Below are 11322 nucleotides of genomic sequence, written 5' to 3'. Positions count from 1 at the left end.
CTCTGCTTATTTGATCTAGTCTCTTTACAAAACACAGAACCTGACTCTTGCCTTAGATGGACTCATCATCCAAATTAAGCAAAGACACATAGACATAGATTTTCAGCAAGAAGAGAAACACTTACTTAAAGGAAATCAACATTAAACTCAACAGACCATATTAAACCCACATTAAATCCACCTGAGCTGCACTCTCCTCTTGACAGGGTAATTGCAGGGGTGAGTCGTGAGGCTGGAAGGTGAAGTGATTGCACAGATGGTGGGAGGGGGAGAGACAGGTGTTTGAGTAGACTCACTAGTCTGTCCACTTCAATGATTTTCAATATATTTTTTTTGCCCCACAAGCTCCATTTTTTATTCGTATTGGTTCTGCAGATGGCCACTGAGTAAACAGATACAAATGACAGAGTAGGTTTATATATTAAACATGACATTGACATGGACTGATCTAACCATTGGAAAGATAATTGTGTACATGGTGTCCTTTTGTGATGAGAGGCTCTCAGTGTTTAATGCCATCAGTGGGCATGAATTCTGAAAGCTACAAGCAGGTTTGGCTGTCAGAAGAGAATCACCAAATCCTAACAGTTTTATCTGGTCACTTATGTTGGAGTTAGCAGTGCACTGTCTATCCTAGTCCCCGTCAACACCAGAAAGGGACAAGCATGCATAATAGGTCAACTGATGTCAGTAATTTTAAAAGAATATTTGGGGACATAGGAACACAGCTGGAAACTGCATTTGATTGAATATGGCTCTGCTGGAGACTGTCCCAACCCAACTGGCAACATTTGGTCAAAAGTCCTTGAGGATCCTGGGATGTTAGAAACCAGTCATCGCTCTGAGAAGCACAGATTTTTTTAAAAATTGAAGTATACTCTATTTACAATGTTGTATTTGTTTCAGGTGTACAGCAAGGTCATATATATATGTATCCTTTTTCAGATTCTTTTCCCTATAGGTTATTAAAAGATATTGAGTAGAGTTCTCTGTGCTATACAGTAGGTCCTTGTTGGTTATCTATTTTATATACTGTAGTTTGTATCTGTTAATCCCAAACTCCTAATTTATCCTCCCCCTTCCCCCTTTCATAACCATAAGTTTGTTTTCTATGTCTGTGGGTCTATTTCTGTTTTGTAAATAAGTTCATTTGTATCATTTTTTTTTAGATTCCACATGTAAGTGCTATCATATGATATTTGTCTTTCTCTGACTTACTTCACTTAGTGTGATAATCTCTAGGACCATCCATGTTCCTGCAAATGGCATGATTTCATTCTTTCTTTATGGCTGAGTAATATTCCATTGTATATATGTACCACATCTTCTTTATCCATTCATCTGTTGGTGGACACTTAGGTTAGAATCACAGATTTTGGATGTCATTGTTTCAGAATAAAGCATGAGGGCCTGGTGACCAGTGTGAAATGCTGTGCAATTGCACATCAGGGGAGGATAATAGGAGACTTGCTGCAAAGAAAGTTGTGTCAAGTAAGTAGAGAACCAAAGATATTGTCTCCTTTATTTCATACAACGTACTAGTAATGCTTCTCTTTTTTCCAACTACATTCTGCCCTTCAGCCAGATTCCACCTTAACTAAAAAGCACCGCAACTCTTCTGCTTACAGCGGCTGAAAAGGTTGTGAATACCGAGCATCACATTGTTTTCATGGGGGACAATGGCCGGCATCGCTCTGCACGTAGAAGGTTTGCAAGCTTGCTACTTCCATCCCTACCATGGTGCTGCGATCTGGAGCCCATCCAGAACACTTCTACCTGGGGATGCAGAAGGGATTCTCTCTCTCCTTTCAGCAAATGAATGCATTGAAAGCATTGTATGTGCTCTACCTGAGGCAGACACCTTGGGACGGAAACAAATCTGGGTTGTTGGAAATGCAGATCTCGCTTGCTCCTTCACCCGGTGTATTTAGTGCTTGTCATGTGATAGGAACTATGGCGGACACTAGGGAAAGAATGATGGGCAAGATACACCCGGACTTGGCTTTCATAAGACTTACAACCAACTGGGGGTCACAGACAGCACCAATAAGTACACAAATAAGTATTAAAGTATGTGACTTGGTATATAGAAGCAAAATATGCCAGGAGCACGTGTAATAGAACGACCTGGCCTAGGCTGGGGCAGTCAGGCAAAGCTTCTCTGAGGTAAACAGTATTAATGCTGAGACAGGAAGCATGAGGAGTGCTTAGCCAGATGGAGAATGGGGAAGAGAGTTCCAGTCTTAGGACAGAACATACGCGAAGGCTCTGGGATGAAAAAGAGGGTGGCACATCTGAGGGGAAAAAGGAAGATGAGCAGAGTTGAACATAAAGATGGGATACACAGGGGCAAGATTGTGTAAGTCCTTATGGGAGCTTAAGTTTATCCCTTGTGCAGTGGAAATCATTGAAAATTTACATACAGGCTGAGGTACAGTATTTTTAAAGGTTCACTTTGGATGTATTGTGGGTAACTGGAGAGATCAAAAGGTGGAAAGGGGCTAAGAGACTCTCACAACATTTCAAGTCAGAGAGAGATGATGATGAGTCGAACGAGGCTGGGGTGGTGAGGTTGGAGAGAGAAGCCTGTACATATGTGAATTGGCTTTTCTGCAAACTCGACCTGGGCTATGTCCTTTTTCACAGCTAATTAGGCCAAAGCATTTAAGCCATGTCACTTCCTGGGTAATAATGGCTCCCCTTTCTGTAAAATGGTACATCCATACTTATTTTGTCACAAACAGTGCTCAGCACAGCCGGACATCACCAGGAAGCTTCCAACAATGTAAGGTTAATCCACATCTGAATAATAATAGATTTTAAGTGAAGTGATATCACTTCTACCCCTTGATTAGGGACCCTCAATACATGATACATGGAAAATAATTGGTTTCATGTAATGAATAAAACTATAACTGTAACTTAATAAGATTAAATGGAACATCCAGATGTATCATAAATAGCTTAAACCATCCGAGTTATAAATGAACAACGTGCATTTTATTTAGACCGCCAAGCCTTCCTTACGTAGGTCACTGACAGTGGCTCCTCCGCATCTTTATGCATTTGCCTCCTGTCTCTTTCTCTTTGCCCACCCGTCCCTGCTGGGCAGTCTGGTGGGATCCTCTGCGTTTCACCACCTTCTTGCTGTGCTCATTCTCCTGCTCTCAGCTTTTCCGTTGCATTTCCTCCCTTTTTTCCTCTTTACTTTGCAGCTCTCTCTTTTGTTCTCTCATTTCCCTTTGGCCTGGCCTGCCCCTTCTCTTCTACTGCTGCTCCCTGCACTGATTTCTTGCCCTCTCCTTCTGTTCTTTGTTCTTTCTTCTTTTCTATCCTCACTCATGGTTTCTCTCAGGAATCTCTGCTACTTTCCAGAGGAGAGAAAGAAGTTAAATTCCAGACTTACCCAGTTAGGAATGAAGCCTGTGTCTCTAATGCAGTCAGGAGAAAAAGCTGATTGGATTAACCGGAGAGCACCAGCCCTACTTCTGGGAAACAAAAACAAGCGATGTTGACCAGGGACTTTTTAAGGCTCCATCAGCACCATTTTTTTCCCCAAGAAGTTAGCCTTGATGCCCGAGTTCTACCACTAAAGCTCCTCCTTTGGATGAAGGCTTTACCTTCTTCTTTACCCTCTTTATTACCAGATAGAGGGTAACTATTAGCACATTTTTTGATAAACTATTGTCATCACACATAGAGCAAACTGAAACAAACACACAGTCGCATGAGATCAGAGTTTTTAGAATTTAGAATTGCAAGGGACGTTAGAAAAGTTTGAACAGCAGGTTAGTTGACAAGAGTAATTAGGTCTCACCTACCAGGGAGGAGGCTTTAGGCAATAAAATTAAGGACAGATTCATTTTTATGGGATGTAGAGTAAAGGAGAGCATGAAGGGAATGAAGAATGACTCAGCTGTGCTCAGGGTCCCTGGGAAGAATATACCAGGAAAGAAGGCCATCAGCATAAGGAAGGCCAAAGAACACAAGTGGTTCCCACTTTGTCTCTGGGCATATGGGGGTGCCAGATCAGGTAGGTACAGCTTTGACAATGGAGACTATATTCACCCACTGTGAATTTTCACTGCTCATATCCTGAAAGTCACGGAAAAAGGAATATGAAGGCTTGAAGTCATTTATGTATTCATGCCTTTAACAAATAATTGTTAAGCCTTTACTTTGTGCTCAGTACTATTCTTGACAAGGAGAGTACATAGTAAACTAAACGAAATTTCTACACTTAAGGAGCTTATGTTGTAGTGAAGGAGAAAGATAATAAATCCCTAAACCTATTAATGAACGACTACAACTATTACTCCTCTTGTCATTACTACCACTACTGTTCCTATACTACTAATAATGATAATCAACCCTTATCTGATGCATACAATTGGCCAAGTATTGGTCTGATTCTTTTTTTTTTTGTCTGCACCACACGACTTACGGGATCTTAGTTCCCTTACCAGGGACTGAACCTGGGCCCTTGGCAGTGAAAACGCAGAGTCCTAACCATTAGACTGCCAGGGAATTCCCTGTTCTGATTCTTTTACATACATTAACTCCCTTAATTCTCACAACTCTCTTCTAAGGTAGCTGGTATAATGATTCCCATTTTTTTTTTAAACCTAATTTTTAAAAATTTGTTTATTTATTTATTTTTGGCTGCATTGGGTCTTCATTGCTGCACGCGGGCTTTCTCTAGTTGTGGCGAGCAGGGGCTACTCTTTGTTGTGGTGCACAGGCTTCTCATTGCCATGGCTTCTCTTGTTGCGGAGCATGGGCTCTAGGCACGTGGGCTTCAGTAGTTGTGGCATGCGGGCTCAGTAGTTGTGGTGCATGGGCTTAGTTGCCCTGTGGCATGTAGGATCTTCCCAGGCCAGGGATTGAACCCATGTCCCCTGCAATGGCAGGCATATTCTTAACCACTGTGCCACCAGGGAAGTCCCATGATTCCCATTTTTACAGATGCAGTATAAATAGGTATTTGTGGTGTCAAGGTCACCTGGCTGTAAGTGGAAGAGTAACATAATGTCAGTGATAAATATTATGAATAAAAAGAAAAGTCCATGCCTGCCATCTACGATGGAAGTAATAGAATGCAGAGAGTAACAGTATAGCACTTGGAATCTGAGATCTTGGGTCAATGTGTTATATCTGAGCTCTGTGACTTTAGGCAAAATGTATTGCTTATTTGGGGCCTCAGATTTCTCATCTGTTAAATGGGGATAATAAAACCTAGTTAGTGAGGTTGTAAACATAAAATCAGATTGTGTAATGATCATAAAGGACTGAGTGCAGGCATAGCATTCAATATATACATAAAAATTAAACAACGGGACAAAAACAGAGTGAGGAGAAAACAAATTGCTTGTGGCTGAATGTTTCTGGGACAGGAAAAAATTGTGTTTTCTTAAGGATTCAGTAAGTTAGAAGACTAAGAAGAAATAGAGGAGACTCAGATCTTTCTGAGGGAAACGAACTCTTCAAGAAGTGATCATTTCCGGCAGATGTGTGAGGAGCTCAGTCTGGCTAGGAGAGAGCATCAGAGCGGAGGGAGAAGCCAAGCCCTGGGGGACTGGGGGACTTGACACACCACAGGGGCCCCTGGAGGGATCTCACAGCCTCTCTTGGTCCTAAAACACAGGCTGAAAAAAAACAAGGGCTGGGCCAGCCTGGGGCCTTGTTATTGAAAGACATCTCACCTCGGGATGTATAGGTGGCTCTTTATAGAGATCTAACAGGAGAGAACTTGGCCTGAAGCAACGACGTCTATTTTCATTAGTCTTAGACAACCTCATAATCCTCCCTTTTGCTTTTCCCAGACTTACTCTGCTCAGCAGGGATCTAGATAGTGTTTCCCATTATCATAAAATGAAAAGAAAAATTTTTAGTTGTCACTAATGTGTTCCTCGGTTGTTTTCTCCTTCCTGTAATCATGTTCTTTGCTTGTCAAACAATTCTGCTTCATTATTACCAGTCTGAGATGTGGCCAAGTTCATTCAAAGGATATTGTGGAGAGACATTTTATTCTTGGTTGGTTAGTTGGTATCCTGAAGAAACGTAGGCTTCGTGATCCCAGAGTGATTTTCTTGGTCAATCAAAAAGACTTCAGGAACAATGACTTCTGCCCAAGGGCAAAATAAAAAATGTTTAGTTCTGGTGTTAGGATGTACATTAGCATTGGAGTCAATACTCAGGGTTTGGAAGTAAAGATAAATGGATTTTATGCTGGGTTTCGCCAATACTAACACTTTTGGAAAGCTGTTTAGCCTGTTTACGACATGCTTTTTTCAGTGGTAAATGGGGATAATAAAGGTTCATCAGATTAGTGTATTAGACTGTGGTGTGACTTCAACAGGATTTGTCTTTAACTCATACTGGGGCATTCAATCAAGAGAGAGTAACTTACTGCAATAACTTCATGGGGACAGAAGACACATATGGTACAATGTAAACTTTGTTATATTACAAAACATGGAGTCTAACCCATGTAATATCCTTAATAAAAATGTATTAAAAATAAATACACTCTTTCAAACCACTGGATTTTATTTAGTGCACTTGAGAAGTATACTAGCTGGAAGGTGCTGGGGGAAGAATTCCCATATATTTGTCATTATCAATATTAACATGCTTCATTAAATGACTAAGTAAGTATATGTCACCCTTTGTGGAATACCTAAAACACACTTGCTGGCGGCACGTGTCAGTGAGGTCAAACTTGATCTAGCTTCCTTGGTTTACCAGATGGCCTGTGGGCACTTTTGAGTGATTTCTAAGTGAGTCAAAGTTGGAGCTCTCAATTGCTTCCTGGCCTCTACTTTTTAAATTATGAAATTATTAATTAATCAATTAATTTCCAGCTTTGGCCTCCATATATTCTCTTGATTCAAATGCCTGACAATTGTTAGTTAAATTTTCTGAGACAAATAACCTGGAATGACTAACTGTCACCACAGCAACTTCAAGTTGTGTTCATTAATATATGTTCTTACCTGTAAGTCTAAGTAGGTGCCCAATAAATACGTGTAAGCCTATTAATAGTCATCACCAGTGTGAGTGATTAACGCTCTCTTCCTTTATTTGAAAGACCCTGTCCTTTGAGTGTGAAGCCATTTGGACATATAATTGATGGAGAATCAACACTTGATAGAGAGTTTTGATTCACTCAGAGGAGTTACAATAAGAGATTCAAAATGGCAACAACACACAGAGAACAATATTTTTTAAAAAGCTTCAGGGAAACTGGCCTGTAAACCTGACAGGTACTTTGAGTGGGATTGGGATAGTAGTCTTTATGGAAAGACACACATTAGTAGCTCTAGACTGGATTGGTAGACTTGTAGGCAACATCTGAGCAAAAATGATCACCTTTTCAGTATAAAAAAAGTCAGTTTCACATTAACTTTTCAAACATTTTTTGCTGAGTTTATAGCAAATCAAAAGCATCATCCTTCATTTTTTAAAAAGTAGAGTAGAATCTGTGAAATATTTTGAGCTCTTGGGATATAAAAACAGAAATACTCACTTTACTTTTCTTTTTCCCTAAGTTTATTAGAGCCCACTCTCCATAATGGCAGTTACCTAAGCTAACTCTGCCTCTCTCCCCACCAAGGCCAATAACAGGTTATGGAAGTGATGGTAGTGACACCCCATTCCCTGAGCTGTGGGGTGTCATTATGCTCTACTCTTCATGGGTCACTACATTCTTTCATTAATTCAACAATTATTTATTCAGAGCCTACTATGCCAGATGCTGAAGTAATTTATGGCTGAGGCGAACCCACCAAGCCAAAATGGGTTTTTTCACTGTTTCCTATGTAACACTTTCAAAGAGAAAAACTTATCTGTCAAATACCCACCCCTATATTATCCTGTCCTATGAAGACATAGTCCTCATATTAAATTTTTTTTTAAAATAGAGGATGATGCTTTTGATTTGCTAGAAACTCAGCAAAAAGTGTTTGAGAAGTTAATGTGAAACTGACTTTTTTTATACTGAAAAGGCAATCATTTTTCTCAAATGCTGCCTACAAGAACCAGGGAGGCCAGATGTGGGTGTCCACACTTTCTAGTCCTTGTTAATGGAGAGTAGTGTTTGCATGCTGCTGTCCTGCTTGCAGTGTATCTGCTTCTCTCCCAGGACTGAGGTGATGCTACAACAAAGTACTCATGGAGCAATACAGATTAGAGGTCAAGAGATGGGGTCTTGGAGCCACCCTGCCTGGATTCCAAGCCTGATTCTCCATGTGTGAATCTGAGACCTTGAGCAATTTGCTTGAACTCTCTGTAACTCAGATTCTTCCTTGTAAATAGACAACACACAAATAAATATATACTGTCAAAAAGATAAGTGCTATGCAGAAAAATAAATCATGGTGAGAGACTAGAGAGAGGGAGTCATCAGAACAGTCTTCTCTTAGAAGATGACATCTGACCAGAGGTCTGATTGTAGTGAAAAATAAACCACATATGTAACTGCTGTTCCTTTCATAGAAACATGCAGGTGCAAAGGCCCTGAGGCTGAAGTGTGCTTGGGATAATATTGCCTATTAAATACAGTTGTGAGTTAATTCATTTAAAAACTTTAAATAGAGCCTGTACATAAATATTTCTTGATAAATGTTAGTTGTTAGTATTATAAGACTGCTTCATATATTATAGCCCAGCTAGTTCAGATCCCCACCTGATGTGAGGCCACCCTGATATTTGGGAACACTGCCACCTGCTGTTCCCTGTTGGAAAAACTAATTCGTATGTGTAAAAAGTTGAGAAGCCAGTGCTGTGTCTCATCTGGGGCTCATCCTTCCTCCCGTGTCTTGGTTTCTACTAGCCAGACATCCATTCAACCCCTTACGTCAACTCTATCTTCTGCTTTTTATCAGATTTCTGTTGCCAGTACTGCCTATGTCACTTGCCAATCTCCAGCCCTCTCACCATCATCGTGCCAGGGATCCAGGACAATTGTTTATCTTGTAGGGAGATGTCTTTAGACACAGAATACATGTGTCACTGGGGCCTGTGTTTTTGTCAAATGGCTACTTCTCTCTTTGAGCTGAAGAAACCCTACAGAAGAATAAAGACACCCAATTATGGTAGAGTTTATTAGACCACCCACCTGCTCCAGGGGGGCTCTGGTGGTCTCATGAAAGGAAAATAGACAAGCTCCCACAGAGCTACCACTGTCTCAATGCACTCACCAATGGAGGCTTGCACCTGCTCCCACAGACTCAGGACCTTCTGAAACAGTTCTGTTGAATTATTCATGATTTGTCATTTTTAGAAAATTATACTTCTGGGTACCTACCATCTTCTCCATAGTTGGAAAAGTGACAAGTGGAAAATGGCCTTCTAGTCACACCTTGGTCTGGCTGTGCACACAGTGGTGCCATTTGGTGTTTTCGTGTGTAAGAGTGTGGGTATCTACAGAACTTGCTTAAGGAGCACATCTTATATGACCTTCTGTTCCAGTGCCCTAACATAATCCCCTAACATGGTATTCCATAGTCAATCACAATAACATCAGCAACAACAGATATTAATTGTGAGCCTATTAAAAGCTAGATGTTATGCTAAGATTTTTCCTTTGTTACCTCATTTCAACCTCACAGCAATCCCATGTAACCCAGAAACTCCATACATCAGCAGGCTACATCTCCCATTAATACCCAGGTCACAATCATCTGGGTCTATACTTCTGGTCACTATCAGATGTCCAGCATCTTTACCAGTTTCCCTTCCATGAATTTCTTGGAACCCTAGGAAATTCTTCCCACCCCCAAACCTGGCTCTCTGTGCCATGTTGGTGTGGATTTGGGCCACCCCTGGGCTTTTTGCAGGTCTCCTTTTCCTGCCCTGAGATTTGTTTCACTCAGGCAGCAGATTCTATTCTCCCTGGCACAGCTTTGTCTCAAGTGTAGGCTCAGATGCTTCCCATATTTCCCTTCTGTGGTAGGGAAGGTTGACCTGTAATGTTTTAGCGAGACTCATGAAGGCTTTGGGGAACAGATGGAATAATACACAGAAGATTTAAAATTGGTTACTAGGTATGATTGCTTTCAGAGTCCTTGGGCCCAAGCCCCTCTGAGGCCCCTTCTGAGACCGAAACCCCTACAATGTACTGATCTCCCACTCCTTTCTTCCAACATGTTGCAGAGGCCAGCTCATGTTGGCAATGAGACTTCCTCACAAATGTGTCTTGTACTCTGATTCCAAATTTCTTCTTCAGTTCTAAAGATGGACAGCCATGGGGACAGTTATCCCCATTATCTGAAACCTAATCCTTGGGCTCTCATTTTCCACCCCAGGATGAAGAACAACCTGGTCCCTACGCACAAGGCCTTTCCCTAGGCCCTACCCCCCATAGGCAATGCACGAAAGCACAACAAACCAACATCAGGACATTTGCTAATTTCTGAGTTACTTCCTGTTGACTCACCCCACATTTTCGAAACATGCCACCCCTGATTTATCACTCATGGACAACACAGCCCTTACTCCTCAACCTTGGGGTCTCTATAAAGACTTTTTTGGACTCGATCCACAGAGACCTTCCTTGTCCGCACTGCTATAAGCACTTCTTTTTATTTTCGTTAAACCACAAAGCATGGAGTTTTAGTACGTATTACAAAAGGTCTTTATTAATCACTACATTTCATCATACTTTGTTCCCCTATGCTTTTTATTTCTATATGTGTTGGACTTGTCTTCCACATAAAATTAGAACTCCTTTGAAGGTAAGGACCATGTCAAACTTATGTTTTCTCCAAGAATTTAATCCTATGCTAAGTTCATACAATATGCTAAATGAATATTGGCTTGATATATTGTTGACAAGAATTAACCAAAAAAAAAAAAAAAAGAAACTGGTATAAATAATTTTATAATGTCCCTTAAAGTGTATGTTTTGAATTATTTTCATATGGACAAAACATTTATAAGTGCTACAAATTGTCGGTAATCACTCTAGAAGCAAGTAGTAGAGCCTTTTTATCTTTATTAAAAAAATTTCAGGGCTTCCCTGGTGGTGCAGTGGTTGGGAGTCTGCCTGCTAGTGCGGGGGGCGCGGGTTTGGGCCCGGGTCTGGGAGGATCCCGCATACCGCGGAGCGGCTGGACCCGTGAGCCACAACTACTGAGCCTGCGCTTCTGGAGCCTGTGCTCCGCAACGGGAGAGGCCGCGGTGGTGAGGGGACCGCGCGCCGCGATGAAGGGTGGCCCCCGCTTGCCGCAACTGGAGGGGGCCCTCGCGCGGAGACGGGGACCCAACACAGCCAAAAATAGATAAATAAAAAAAAAAAAAAAAAAAAAAAAACTGCTTTCT

Source organism: Balaenoptera musculus, chromosome 5, assembly GCF_009873245.2.
Source record: "Balaenoptera musculus isolate JJ_BM4_2016_0621 chromosome 5, mBalMus1.pri.v3, whole genome shotgun sequence".
NCBI lineage: Eukaryota > Metazoa > Chordata > Mammalia > Artiodactyla > Balaenopteridae > Balaenoptera > Balaenoptera musculus.
This window is presented reverse-complemented; position numbering follows the sequence as displayed.